This window comes from Hypanus sabinus, chromosome 5 (assembly GCF_030144855.1).
Source record: "Hypanus sabinus isolate sHypSab1 chromosome 5, sHypSab1.hap1, whole genome shotgun sequence".
Lineage (NCBI taxonomy): Eukaryota > Metazoa > Chordata > Chondrichthyes > Myliobatiformes > Dasyatidae > Hypanus > Hypanus sabinus.
In genome coordinates this window covers 28967931-28984172 of record NC_082710.1, presented here as the reverse complement: position 1 = coordinate 28984172, position 16242 = coordinate 28967931, and positions in this window count along the sequence as shown.

The following is a 16242-nucleotide window of genomic DNA, read 5'->3' as shown; positions in this document are numbered from 1 at the left end:
CCAGAGATGTCTCCTAATTATGTGAAATTATCTAGACTTTACAGGTTTTACCATGAACTTTTGTAGTCCAATGCCAGTGGTGCTAGGGAGCAGAGTAAGGGAGAATATGACTGCTGATTGTAAGGCCCATGCCCATTGAACAGATCTACAATGCCTCCAAATCAGCTCAAACTCTGATTTGGCTCAGCTGCGCATTAAAACTGGAAATGCATTAGATTTAGTATTTGCAAAGCTCTGAAGCTATTTGTAGGAGTGAATTCAGAAAATCTGGCATTATTGTATGATAAAACGTTGACTAGACCTGTGTTTCCTTGCATTTAGAAGAATGAGAGTCAATTTTATTGAAACATACCAAATTCTCCCAGGACGTGACCAGAGATTTGAAGGGTCACAACCCAAAAATGAGGTGTCAGACATTCAAGAGAGAGAAAGGAATAAATTTCTTCAGCCGCATGACAGTAAACCTTGAATTCACTACTGAGCCACTGCTGAGGCTGAGCCACTGGGTATTTTCAAGCCAGAAACCAATAGATTATAGATCTTGGTAGTTACTGGAAGAAAATTGTGCTGATGTTGAAGATCTGTCATGATCTATTTGAATGGTGTGACAGTCATGAAGGGCCAAATTCTCGGCCTTGGCTTCTGTTTTTTTTATTTTGTAACTCTACTGCATGATGTGGGGGAGACAGACTTTTCCAAGTTTACACTAATTAGGATTAGTGGGAGATTTCCTTTACCAAGGTCTGAGAAAGATTGGAAATCTGATCAGGTAAAATTGAATTGCTTCCACTTGTGTGCTTTTTTGCTTAAATGAATCTGCCAACAAGGATTGCTAAACCCTGTACAATTCATGTTGAAGCTTAAGCGAACTAATGGCTTTTAGTAAAGGCTTACTGTCTGGATAAGCAAAATGCTGTTAAAAAGCAGCAATCAATCCATCGTGCCTTAAAACTGCTGAAAACTGGCAAGTAAAATTACAGAAGAAAAAACATTTTGCTGTAAATTATTGTTTCAGTAAAAAATCTTATGGAGAACAAAATAAGGATGAGTATGTGTCATTCACATGTTGTTAGTAATCTGAGTATTACTGGCTTAATCCTCTTTGACAAATGATTATCTTATTACATTGAAAGGCAGATCCCAGATGTTTGTTAATAAAACATTTACTTCAAGTTGTGGTCGGAGCTGATAGTCCTTTTGTCATTCAAAGTGATTTTTAATTTCCCTGCCAGGATGGTAATTTAGTAGATTGCGGGAGACACAAGAGGTACTGCAGATGCTGGAAATATAGAGAAATACACTTAATGTGCTGGAGGCGCTCAGCAGGCCCGGCAGTACCTATGGATGGGAATAAACAGTCGACATTTCGGGGCGAGACCCTTCATCAGGACAGGAAGGGGGAAGAGGTCTGACTTGCTGAGCTCCTCCAGCAGATTGTGATAGAACCCACTCAGTCATTATCTATTTCAAAATAAGATATTTGTAATTTTTAAGGTAGATTGAACATTATTCACTAAAAAATGAAATAATTAAGTGGGGTTCAACTTGGGTAAAAGTAATAATATCTGATACTTGATTTATCTGTGTTCTTAAATTTGTTCCAGTCTTCTGCTGCTGTATCTCTAATATTTCCAGAAATGTGTCTGTTTCCACTGTACTCCCAATGAAACCCATTAACTTTGTAATAAAAAATGCACAGGAATTTTATATTTTATTTCCAAAAAGGCTGTCTGTGATTTTAGTGACACTGAGCACTCTCTGTCACATGCAGAAGCTGGTGAGGATTGCCAGGGTACAGTTTTGACTAAGTGGTTTGGACCAAATGTTCATCTCCCTGACTTACCTTTCCCTTAACCTCAGAAAGATGTACAGACAACTAGGTAAATTCCTTTCCAGGATGGAGACTCAGACCAGTTTATTGACAGTCATTGCAGCATTACCAAGCACAGGGATCGAAAGTTCGCACAATGGGCCACAGCCAAGCTTAGCACCTACTGCTTTACCAGAACATGCTTTGCAGGTCAGGTTGAGTAAGCATTTACGATCCTGGGGTTTATAAATAGAACATGGATCACAAGAATAATGAAACCATGATGTAACATTATAAAATTCTGGTTCAAGGGCAACTAGAATTTGATATCCACTTCTAAATGTGACAGATTAGGAAAGATATATGATATTGGAGATTTGCGGAAGAACGTTAGGGCATATTCTGGAATTAGGGCAGTACTCTCTGGGAGTAAGTACATGTCCTAAGGGGGCATTAGGGGAAATAGAAATCATTGGTGGTGTTCAATATTCTTGAGGGGGTGGCAGTAAGTGGCACCCTAACTTGAGGCATGAGACCTGACCAATTGTGTCTACTCGCAGCAGTCGTCAACATCCTATAGGCATTCCCTGTTTGTGTTATTTTTTTATTTTAAATTAGCTCTGTTAATGATGGATAAATATGTATGGTGTGGACTCTATGAGCCTGAAGGTGGTGAAGCCTTGAATTCTAATCCTGATAAGAAACAGACTACCCAAAGTGCATCAATATAATATTGCATTTTAATATTGATTTTATTCCATTTCTGTCAGATTAGCAATACCCATGTGTCTTATTTGTAATTCTGTACCATCTAATGAAGACATGAAATCATCAAGACTGCAGGAATACTTCTGTAAAAGACACCCTGAATAGGCTACTTATGGTCATTCTCAATTTCAGAAGCTGAAAGAAGTATTCAAAAAGTGTTGCACACTTGAGTCGATTGCCATAAAAGCTAAAAATAACCATTATAGTGGTCTCATTACTTCTTATAATATTTCCAAAATGAGAGCATTTGGTGAAAGATTAAGTATGCCTGCTGTATCAGAAGTGCTCACCACTGTTCTCAAAATGGTTACCAGCATTTTAAAATCAATTTCTCTGAGTAATAACTCCGTAATGAAGTCATTGAGTATCAACTATGCAGAGAGCTACAAAAAACAGAATTTGGAATACAACTGAATGAATCAACTGTGGGAAACAATGAGATATGCTAATGGCATAAATATGGTTTATCAAAAATGGAAAAGTTTATGCAAAGATTCTCTTTTGTAAAAAGTTAAAAACAAACATCAACGGTGAATCAATCTACAGTGAGCTCAAATGTATATTGAAGATAGAAGTATTCCGATTTGTAACAGATGGAGCACCATATATGATAGGTTGCTATACTGGTTTATGACTAAGAAATTTCAAGACTGAAATCCATTGTGTAATTCATTGTCAACATCTCACAGCAATTTTTTTCAAGCATGTCTTCTGGTGAGAACTTCAACTTAATCCAGGCAAATGATGAGACGTCCACTTTTATTGGAAAATTGAGGATATATAAGCAAAACATTGGGAGAAGAATCTTTTCACAGTTTCCCTGCATGAAAAGTATGGTACTCTATTTCAAAGACAGTCATTTACAAAGACAGATGTGAAAAAAGGGCCCGAAGGATTATTGGGACCTGAGTCACCTCAACCACAATCTATTCCAGCTGCTATCATCCTGGAAACCGTACCGTAGCATAAGAGCCAGGACTAACAGACTCCGGGACAGCTTCTTCCACCAGGCCATCAGACTGATTAACTCATGCTGATTTGAGTGTATTTCTATGTTAGATTGATTTATCTATTTATTATAAATTATTATAAATTACTATGATTGCACATTGAACATTTAAATGGAGACTTTACTCCTCATGTATGTGAAGGATGTAAAAAGTAAAGTCAATTCAATTCAATTCAATTTGCAAGAGCACTGCTTACACCTGCAGTCACTGAAGGAGGATTTTCAGAATCAATTCAAGGATTTAAACAACCTGGAAATTCTGATCTCAGTAATTAACTCATTTCTATGCAAGATGGAAGAACAGGAAGAGAGCTTGCAAGAAGAAATTATTGAAATTTAGAATGATGAAGAAGCAAAAATGCTTTTCAAAAATGTCAGCTCTTTTGGTATGTGGCTACACAGTTTCCTGGTGTTTGAAGAAGAGTCAAACTGCTCTTCATTGCATTTCCATCCTCCTACCTTGTTGAAAGAGGCTTCAGTGCAGTGAACCACATACTCACAAAAAACAGAAACCACGTGGACATTGTTACACGTGGGGACTTAAGGTTTTTGCTGTCACAACTTGAACTAGATATTTCAACTCTTGCTAAAAACCATCAAGCTCAAGAATCACATTGATATCGAAGCTACTGTATAGCACTGTGCAACTAGGTTTAAAGACAAATAAAAATTTGAAACAGGATCATTTTTTTCATGTTAGCATATATATAGTAGATATGTTTTTGCCCTTTGGGAGTGCCAGAAAGTATATTGTGCCTAAGAGAGACTTTGGCAGTTATGAAAGTGTGTTAGGGGGACATTGGCAAGTACAAAAATGCTTTGCGGGACATTGGGCTAAAAAAGGTTGGGAAAAACTGAATTAGGATATATAGCAAATATTAACTTTCGTAACTAACTTCAGCAACCGATCTTTAGACCTGAATGTGGATTGTAGATTAAGTTTACAATGCTCCGTGGACAATAGGTTCCCAGAGCTGGATATACAGATGTTATTGTTAACATTTTGTATTGTGCTCTGATGAGCCCACATGCAAGACTAAGCTCTGAGAGCAGAGTGGAATCCACTGTTTTTCCTGTGACCTCCAACATTCCTGTTTTGATAAGAGATAGAACTAACAAAGTGCCTTCAGCACGCACTACAAACTTGTGAAGCTTGATGGCTGCCTCATATCAGCCAAAGTCAAATCCAGAAGCTGCTTTTAACACATTAAACCTAGCCTTACTAAATATTAGGTCTTTGTCTGGTAAATCACTTTTAATTAATGACTTAATTATCAGGCACAGCCTTGATTTTATGTTTCTAATGGAGATTTATCTAAACCAAAATAACAGTTCTTATTAAATAAGCACCTTCTAATTTCAGTTTTATGAGTGAGACCAGGATGAAGAAACGAGGGGAAGGAATAATCATTCTGTTTAATAATTCTTATCAGTGTAAGCAGATGTGATCATCTGCATTTTTGAATGTCTTGCTTTTCAGCTGAAATCTCTTATAGTGCTTTATTTTTAACTATATAAAGGCCAATAAAATATTGTGCAACCTTTTTTGATGACTTCACTCAACTCTTGTCTATTGCTTGCACTGTCTTTGACTGGGTAGACATTGTTGGTGATTTTAATATTCATGTTAATAACCCCAAGGTGTGTGTGTAGGCCTCTGTTAGTCTCAATAGACCATGGATTTGTGCCTTGGAAAGTTTCCAGGCGCAAGTTTCCAGGGCGCAAGTCTGGGCAAGATTTTTTTTTTAATTGAAGACCGGCAGTTGCCCAAGCTGTAAGTCTCCCCTCTCCATGCCATGGATGTTGTCAAGAAAAGGGCATTAGGGCCCATACGGCTTGGCACTGGTGTTGTCGCAGAGCAATGTGTGGTTAAGTGCCTTGCTCAAGGACACAGACACAGCCTCAGCCAAGGCTCGAACTAGCAACCTTCAGATCACTAGATTGAACACCTTAACCACTTGGCCACGTGCCAACACTAACACCAAGGACAGTTGTGCTAATGAACTTTTCTGCATCCGAGGCAACTATGAACTGAGGCAGTACGTACCAGACACTTGACCTAGTCATTTCCAAAGGTCTTAATACTTCTGAGATTATGGTACCGATGTTGCTCTTTCAGATCATTTTTGTGTTTTCTTTAAATTTGCTATGACTCTATTCATTAGCGCTCAAACTGAGGTAATCTCAAAATGGTTTATCACTGAATACACCATTCATGCAGGCCTTTTCTCCTACACTACCTTCTCTCCGGTCTCTGTCAATGATCTTGTAGACCATCTCAACTCTAAAATTACATGTCTCATTGATTCAATTGCCCCCTCAGAAGTAAAAGTAGTTTCTGTGAAGGAAAAAAAACATGATGGAGAAACATCTTGCTGGTTAAGCTCCAAAAAAAAGGGAGCGTCGAAAAGCTGAATGCTGACGGCAGAAAACAAAAGTCCAGATCCATTATGACATTAATAAAATAACTCCTTGCACCTATAATTTAGAATTGAGACATGCAATGCAGTACTTCTTCTCTGATATTATAAACAATAACAGCAATAATGCACATGCCTTATTAGCTATAGTAGATAGGGAAAAGTGTGCTTGTGGTGGGACCCCAATGGAGATGGTTGAAGTTTTGGAGAATTATGTGCTGGACGTGGGGGCTGGTGGGACCTCCACCCTCACTACCATTTAAGACCCTAAAAAGTCCTTCTAGATGAGGTGGCACTTCATCTGTGAGACTGTTGGGGTCATATACTGTGTCCGGAGCTCCAGCTGTGGCCTCTGTATCTTGTGAACCCCAACATAGATTGGGAGACCGCTTCACCAACACCTACACTCCATCCAACAGAGAAAAACGGTCTCCCATTGGCCACTGATTTTAGGTCCACTTCCCATTCCCATTCTATTATGTCTATCTATGGCCTCCACTACTATCAAAACAAGGCCACACTTAGGTTGGAGGAACAATAACTTATATTCTATCTGGGTAGCCTCCAACCTGATGGCATGAACATAGATTTCTTGAGCTTCTGGTAATGCCCACCACCTCCCTTCTCCTTCACCATTTCCCATCCCCTTTTCTCTCTCTCACCTTATCTGCTTTCCTGGCAATCTCCTCCCTCTGGTGCTTAACCCCCCTTTTTTTACTTCTATGGCCTTGTGGTGAACTATGTGCCTGTCGGGACACGCCCCTGCTGACTGCTCCTGTGGCTCCTCCCACAGGCCCCTGTATAAAGGAGATCTGCGGCCTGACGCTCGGCCTCAGTCTCCAAGACATTGTATGATAGACACTCACTCCTGGTTCCTTCTTCCAGTCAATAAAAGCCGATATCTCGCTTTACGTCTCAGTGTGAGTTATTGATGGTGCATCAATTTTATTGACTGGAAGTTTTAAAACATGGAACCCGTTTTGCATCCGGACCAGTTGGATTTGGACCCTCAAGACCCTGACGCAGCTCTCGCTTTTGAACACTGGCTTGCATGCTTCCAATCGTATTTGGCGGAGCTTCGTGCGACTGAACCCGCCGTTATGCACAGAATTCTCCTCTCGAGGGTCTCCTCCAAAGTTTACTCCATTATCCGGGACCTGCCGACCTACGATGGGGCACTGGACGCCCTCAAAAGACAGTACCTGCGGCCGGTGAACACCGTCTACGCAAGACATCGTTTAGCTACCCGGCAACAGCGGCCTGGCAAATCGTGCGCTGAGTTTCTCCGAGCACTACAGACACTCGTCCGACCTTGCGACTGCAAGACGCTCATGGCAGAACAGCATGCGGAGCTGCTGGTGCGAGACGCCTTTGTGACGGGACTGAGGTCAGTGTACATGCACCAGCGGCTGCTGGAAAACTCAGACCTTACCTTAAGCTCGGCGATAGAGACGGCCAATGCTCTGGAAGCTGCGCTGCATAACGCCGACGCTGTCCAGTCGCGCGATTCCCTGCCGGTTCTGTGGACGCTTCAGACCCCGCCACCGCCGGCTCCCGGGAGCGAATTCGCCAACACCGCCACCAGTCGCGATTCCACGAGCTCCCCGACCCTGACCACGGCAGTGGCCTGTCAGAAGCCCATGTGTTATTTCTGTGGCCAAAAGAAACATCCTCAACAACGCTGTCCAGCGCGAGAAGCGACCTGCTCCAGCTGCGGAAAGCGGGGCCACTTTGCCAAGGTCTGTAAGTCTCAACCTCGAGCGGGGTGCAGCGCTGCGGGTGAAACGTGGGGGCCGCCATCTTGCATGCCCGGATGTGGGCGGCCATCTTTGTCGACGTCAGCACGCCCCGCCCCCGACCCTCCGATGCTTACCGGGTACCCCGACGGCGATTCAACTCTGGCCACCGTAACCCTCGACCAAAGCGCCCCACACCAGCTTGCAAGGTCCATGATGGACATCCGGGTGGAGGGGCACTGGACTAGATGCCTGTTTGACACGGGCAGCACTGGGAGTTTTATTCACCCGGACACAGTGCAATGCTGCGGACTCGCAACACGGCCGGTAAGTCAGAGGTTCCATTTGGCCTCTGGGTCGCAGTCCACAGACATCCGGGCGGGTTGTGTAGCGACATTGGTGGTGCAAGGCACAGAATATCGGGACTTTGAGCTGCTGGTCATGCCTAATCTGTGCGCACCTGTGCTATTGGGGCTGGACTTCCAGAGCCATCTCGAAAGTGTGACTATGGTATACGACGGGCCCCTCCCACCACTCACTGTCCGGAATCCTCAGTTTTGTGGGACTTCTTCACATACCCCGCTACTGACCACACACACACACGCACACACACATCCCATCCAGCACCAGGCCGACAGCTGCGCTACCGACACTTGCAGCCTCTCCACTCTCAAGGTCCCTCCCCCACCACTGTTCGCCAACCTGACCCCCGACTGTAAACCTGTGGCAACCAAAAGCAGGAGGTACAGCGCGGGGGATAGGGCCTTCATTCAGTCGGAGGTGCAACGGCTGCTCAGGGAGGGGATCATTGAGCCAAGCTCAAGCCCTTGGAGGGCCCAGGTAGTTGTTGTTCGGACTGGGCAGAAAGATAGGATGGTGGTGGACTATAGTCAAACCATCAATAGGTTTACGCAGCTTGACGCATACCCCCTACCCCGCATCGCGGATATGGTCAACCAGATTGCTCAGTATAAGGTGTACTCGACAATAGATCTGAAATCCGCTTATCACTAGCTCCCCATCTGCCCAGAGGACCGCCCCTACACCGCCTTCGAGGCGGGCGGTAGGCTCTATCACTTCCTGCGCGTCCCTTTCGGTGTCACGAATGGTGTCTCTGTCTTCCAGAGGGAAATGGACCAGATGGTGGACCAGTACCAACTGCAGGCCACATTTCCCTATCTGGATAACATCACCATCTGTGGTCACGACAGGCCAGATCACGACACCAACCTCCAACGATTTCTCCAAGTGGCCGCAGCTCTGAACCTTACTTATAACAGGGACAAGTGTGTGTTTGGTACCACCCGCCTTGCTATACTTGGGTATGTCGTGGAAAACGGGGTTATTGGCCCTGATCCTGAACGTATGCGCCCCCTGTTAGAGCTCCCTCTTCCCACCACTCTCAAGGCCCTCAGACGGTGCCTGGGTTTTTTTTCCTATTACGCCCAATGGATCCCCCATTACGCAGACAAGGCTCGCCCCCTGGTCAAGTCTACCTCGTTTCCCCTCTCTGCTGAGGCCTGCGCGGCCTTCAACTGCATTAAAGCGGACATTGCCAAAGCTACGATGCATGCAGTGGACGAGACCGCTCCCTTCCAAGTGGAGTGTGATGCCTCCGATTTTGCTCTGGCTGCTACCCTCAATCAGGAAGGCAGACCAGTAGCATTCTTTTCTCGCCCCCTCCAAGGCTCCGAAATTCGGCACTCCGCGGTGGAGAAAGAAGCCCAGGCCATAGTGGAGGCTGTTAGGCACTGGAGGCACTATCTTGCTGGCAAAAGGTTCACCGTGCTGACCGACCAGCGCTCGGTTGCGTTCCTGTTCAGCAACCAACAGCGGGGCAAGATCAAAAATGATAAGATTTTGCGGTGGAGGATAGAACTCTCCACCTACACCTATGATATCCTGTACCGGCCTGGCAGACTCAATGAGCCCCCTGATGCCCTATCCCGGGGAACATGTGCTAGCACACAGCTCGACCAGCTGTACGCCCTTCATGCACAACTTTGCCATCCGGGGGTCACCCGATTTTACCATTTTGTGAAAGCTCGGAACCTGCCATACTCCCTGGAGGACATCAGGACGATGACCAGGGACTGCCAAATTTGCGCCGAGTGCAAACCGCACTTCTACCGTCCTGACACGGCACAACTTGTCAAGGCCACCCGCCCTTTTGAACACCTGAGTGTTGACTTTAAGGGCCCCCTTCCCTCCACTGACCACAATGTCTATTTTCTCAGTGTTATCGACGAGTACTCACGGTTCCCCTTTGCCATCCCCTGCCCCGATACCACTGCCACGTCCGTCATAAAAGCCCTGCGCCAGCTCTTCACTCTGTTCGGGTATCCCTGCTATATCCACAGTGATAGAGGGTCCTCCTTTATGAGTGAGGAGCTGCGCCAGTTCTTGCTAGCTAGGGGCATTGCTACCAGTCGGACCACGAGTTATAATCCCCGGGGTAATGGCCAGGTGGAGCGGGAGAATGCCACAGTGTGGAAGGCCACACTTTTAGCCCTTAAGTCAAAAGGGTTGCCGGTCTCTCGATGGCAGGAGGTTCTCCCTGAGGCACTGCACTCTATCCGCTCTCTGTTATGTACGTCCACCAATGCCACCCCTCATGAACGCCTATTCTCTTTTCCCAGGAAGTCTGTCACTGGGACCACCCTACCAGTTTGGCTGACGTCCCCGGGGCCAGTGCTGCTCCGGAAACATGTGAGGAGCAATAAATACTCCCCGCTGGTGGAGAGGGTTCACCTTCTACATGCAAACCCCCAGTATGCTTACGTGGTCTTACCTGATGGGCGGGAGGACACGGTCTCCATCCGCGACCTGGCACCCGCAGGTGCAGCAGACCACTACCCTGAAGGCTCTCCGGTAACTATGAACCCTGCACCAGAGTTGACACCGTGCTCACCAGGCCCTACACAGACTCCTCACGACACTTGTATACCGGGCGTTTCGTACGCATTTATACCAGGCGCCTCGCACATGCATGAGGGATCACCGGCGCCTAGTGGGCAAGAACACGCGCAACCCCCGTCCCCTGTGCAATCACCGATGTTGCCGGCATCTATGCGGTCACAGCCGGTGCTACGTAGATCGCAGCGACAGATTCGACCACCTGATAGACTTGACTTGTAAGAAACTTCGCCACATGAGGACTTTTTCAAACGAAGGGGGGGTGAATGTGGTGAACTATGTGCCTGTCGGGACACGCCCCTGCTGACTGCTCCTGTGGCTCCTCCCACAGGCCCCTGTATAAAGGAGATCTGAGGCCTGACGCTCGGCCTCAGTCTCCAAGACATTGTATGATAGACACTCACTCCTGGTTCCTTCTTCCAGTCAATCAAAGCCGATATCTCGCCTTACGTCTCAGTGTGAGTTATTGATGGTGCATCAGGCCTTCTGTCTCTTTCACCTATCAACTTTCCAGCTCGTTGCTTGATCCTTCTCCCTTCACATTTCACCTATCACCTTGCATTTCTCTCTCCCTTCCCCCAACCTTTTAAGTCTACTCTTAGCCTTTTTTCTCCAGTCCTGCCAAAGGGTCTCAGCCTTAAATGTCAACTGTCCTCTTTTCCATAGATGCCGCCTAGTCTGCGGGGTTCCTGCAGTATTTTGTGTGTGTTACTTGCCTTTCACCATTCAATAGGTTTCAATGATGTCAGTCCTCATTCTTATGAATGCAGTGAATACAGGTACAGAGCCATCAAACACTCCTCAAATGACAACTCTGGAATAATTTTTGTGAACCTCCTTTGAATCCTCTCCAGTTTCAGCACATCCTTTCTAAGGGGCCAAAATTGTTCACTGCTATGCTATAACAGGGGCCAAAACTGCTATGTAGTCTCAACATTACATCCTTGCGTGGGAGTAATAGAGGAGGCGAATTCTATTCTAGAAATTATCTAATAAAAAGAATTTGTAAGGGAGAGAATAGAAGAGAGGAAGGGGTCAGCTTGTTTGCCCTTATAAAGAGCCAGTACAGATTCATTCAGATGAGCTGTAACCATTCTGCGATTCAATGATTCAGTATTCATGTGTGTCACAAAAATTAGCTGACAGATTAAAAGAAAACATGTTTTAATTAGAGCCATAGTTAGGAATGGATTAATCATTTCCCAGAAATGTTTGAAACCACTGTTGGTGCGAAAAGCTTTATAATTGTGTGATAAAAGCCACACTAGCTCTATCTGCATATTAAAACAATTTCCATGTGCCTTCAATGGTTGTGAAAGATGCCATGTGGTAAACAGTGACTAGCTTTTTAGCAACAATGTGGAGATGGAAAGATCAAAGCTATGCAAAACGTAGCTCTACTATTAGTGTCTGAACAAATATTTAATGAAATAAGAAAATTGGTCCTATTAAAGGGATTTACAGTGTAGCCAGGCAAATTCTGAAGAAGAGAATCAAAGGAAAACATATTTTGACGTTAATTTTTGAGAAATGTCGTTATGAAATGAAAAAAGTGAAATATTACCTTTATTATGTATTTCATCGCTGACAGGCAGAATTTCATTCTGAAAGTTTGGATTTATTAAATTTAGCAAGGAATAGCTGTAGGAAATTGAGTAAAACAAATACACTTAAATGGTGACTTGCTAATTTTGATTAAATCATTGCTTTTACATTTTACTCTTTTAAAACATTTCTTCTCAGCAACATTAGAAATGTGCAATATTTTCAAGCGGACATCATGTAACATATTAATGGTGTATCTGTTATGTTCATTTAACTCTCTTCCAACTGGTCGGACTGCTCAGTTTTACTTGTTTTTCTCTTTTTTGCTTCTAATTGCCATCTCCAGTAATTCTTTCCTGAATCAAAAATCTGATCTTCACCTACAAAGCAATTCAAGCTTAATTACATTTCTAGTTGTTCTGAAGGGACACAGTGTTTGAATTAATGGCTTCTAGCAGAATTGATTGGACTGGTCTCAGGTGTGACATAAACTTATGTGACTCTTTCAAATCTGCTACTAAATACAAAGCCGTAAATGATTGTAATACTGTAATTGATAGTCCAATGGAAATTCGATGGGTACAAAATAGTTTTTTTTTAATTTAGATATTGATTCATCTTTGTAAGGCATTTTTAAATTTTTACTTCAGTAATATTGAAGAATTAAAACACATGAGAATGAGTTACGTTTAACATTATTTTGCATAAAGATTATTTGTAAGGTAAATTAAAGAAAAAGATTTTCCTGGGAGATGAGAAGAATGCATTTAAATTCAGATCAGAGAGATACCTTGTGAACATTAAGGGACAGCCCTTTGGTCTGCTGCAGTGCCATGCTGCTTGTTCCATCACTGCTCCTGCACGGATTTCAGTGCAATGTGACTGGGTGCAGCAGAAGGTGTATCGCAAATTGCTGTACTCACAAAACTGACAGAGAGGAACACGCCTCAGAGTAATACTGTGAACCTTAATCACCACTTAGCAACACTGAGACTACCTCGATTGCTCCGCACTGAAATGGAATTTGTTTCTTTTCATTCACAAAAGATTCTGCAGATGTTGGAAATCCAGAGTGACACTCACAGAGCCCTGGAGGAACTCAGCAGCACCTATGGAAAACAATAAAGAGTTGATGTTTCAGGCTTAGACCCTTCATCAGGACTGAAAAGGAAAGAGTGGCTGGGGGAGAGGGTTGATGAAGTGAGAAGCTGGAAGGTGATGGGTGGAAAAGGTAAAGAACTGAAGAAGGAATCTGATAGGAGAAGAGAGGGCACTATAGGAGAAAGGGAAGGAGGAGGAGCACCTACCTTCTCCTTCACCTGGCTTCAAAATCATTTTCTAACTTTTAGAACCATAGCGCCATCGAGCACAACAGTGCAGAAAATAGGCTATTTGGCCCTTCTAGCCTGTGCTGAAACTTTATTCTGCTAATCCCATTGACCTGCACCCAGTCCATAACCTGCCAGACCTCTCTTTTCCATGTAGCTATCCAATTTATTCTTAAAATTTAAGTGAGCTCGCATTTACCATGTCAGATGGCAGCTCGTTCCACACTCCCACCACTCTCTAAGTGAAGAAGTTCCCCTAATGTTCCCCCTAAGTCTTTCCACTTTCAGTCTAAAGCCATGTCCTCTCATATTTATCTCTCCTAATCTAAGTGGAAAGAGCCTACTCACATTTACTTGGGCTATACCCCTCATAATTTTGTAAACCTTTATCAAATCCCCCCTCATTCTTCTATGTTCCAAGGAATAAAGTCCTAACCTGTTCAATCTTTCTCTGTAACTCAACTCCTGAAGAATTGGCAAAATCCTAGTAAATCTTCTCTGCATTCTTTCAATCTTACTGATATCCTTCCTGTAGTTAGCTGACCAGAACTGTACACAATACTCCAGATTTGGCCTCACCAATGTCTTATACAACCTCACTATAACATCCCAACTCCTATACTCAATACCTTGATTTATGAATGCCAGGATGCCAAAAGCCTTCTTTATAACCCTGTCTACCTGTGATGCTACTTTCAGAGAATTATGTATCTGAATTATGTATCATTTATATTTATCATTATTATTGTTTTGAGCAGAGAGACAACATCTGCCGGAATTAAATTCCTTGTATGTGCACAGGTACTTGGTGATTAAAATCTGATTCTGATTCTAATTCTGATTCTGAACTCCCAAATCCCGTTGCTCTTCTGCACTCCTCAGTGCCCTACCATTTACTATGTATGTCCTACCTTGATTTGTCCTTCCAAAATGCAACACCTGACATTTGTCTGCATTAAATTCTATCTGCCATTTTCTGGCCCATTTTTCCAGTTGGTCCAGATCCCTCTTCAAGTTTTGAAAGCCTTCCTCACTGTCCACAACACCTCCAATCTTAGTGTCACCAGCAAAAATGCAGATCCAATTTTCCACATTATCATCTAGATCATTTATATAGACAACAAATCACAATGGTCCCAGCACAGATCCCTGAGGCACATGGACCAAATGGGCCAAAGGGCCTGTTTCTGTGCTGTATTTTTCCATGATTCTATGAGGTTGCCATAGTCTAGGTTGGAGTCCTAATCAAGGTTGCCCTGGTCTAGACTGGTGTCCTGCATGAGGTTGCAATAGTCCTGGTTGGAGCCCCACACTCCAGATTGGAGTGCTGCACTAGAATGCTGTGGTCTGGATTAGAATCCTGCATGAGGACTCTGAAGGATTTCAGTGGTATGTATGTTTGTATGTTATGGACCAGCTGGCATTAAGTATGTTGAGAAGTATATTGTATGGTGGAATGGACTAAGTGAGTGTTTGTGGACATGTTGTTAGAGAAAGAAAAATGCGAGAAGACTTTGTTCAATACTGATGTGAAATGCAAAAAAAATGGTTAAACAAATCTTGTGAAAAAGCAGCAAAAATGAGCAAAAGTTAAAGAAGGAGAAGACATAGGTGAATAAGTGAAGGGTGTTGGTGTCTACCTCAGTGTTTGAAAAGAAACAATTAGGACCAGAGTCTGATAATCAGCTAGATGCTGTTCTCCTGCCTTCCTGAGGCACAGTTTAACAAAGCCCACATCTAGTGATATCTCTTGAGTGCTCAGAGAGGCTGGCAACAGCTGATGATTATCTTGAATTGGTCTAGTGGCAGCCCTAAGAAAATGTTTTCCTTGCGCTTTAGATTGGCATAAAAAACAGTATCGGTCAGGAGACTGACGTTAATGAAAATGTGGAATATGTGTGCAAATGTTTTCGAAGGTATCCAGGTTAACTCTACAATAGAGGACACCCATTTTAATAAATGTTAGTATAAATAAATTGCAACCTAAATTAAAGGAAATACATAGACTGATAATTATATGAGATGAGTTAATTAAAATGGTGAGTGTTTTACAATATTGCCAAAAGCAATTACAACATTGAGAAATTAAAGCTATTAAGGGGAATGGGGACAAATAGTTAGACTTCCTGGCTGCTCCATGATAACATCTGAGCAATATTGTATATTGCTTCAAAGGTAAACAGAAAAAATTCTGCAGATGCTGGAAATTCAAAGCAACATACATGAAATGGTGGAGGAATTCAGCAGCTCTGGAAGCATCTATAGAAATTAAAAAAACAGTCGTGTTTTGGATCAAGACCCTTCTTCAGGATTGGAAGGGAAGAGGGAAGATGCCAGAATAAAAAGGTGAGGGGAGAGAAAAATCAAGTCAAGTCACATTTTATTGTCATTTTGACAATAACTGCTGGCACAGTACATAGTAAAAATGAGACAATGATTTTTCAGGACCATGGTGTTACATGACACAGTACAGAAACTAGACTGAGCTACGTAAAAAACAACATAGGGAAAAAAAAAACACTACACTAGACTACAGAGCAAGCACGAGGAAATCTGCAGATGCTGGAAGTTCAAACACACACAAAATGCTGGTGGAACACAGCAAGCCAGGCAGCATCTATAAGGAGAAGCACTGTCGACGTTTCAGGCCGAGACCCTTTGTCAGGACTAACTGAAAGATAGTAAGAGATTTGAAAGTAGTGGGGGGAGG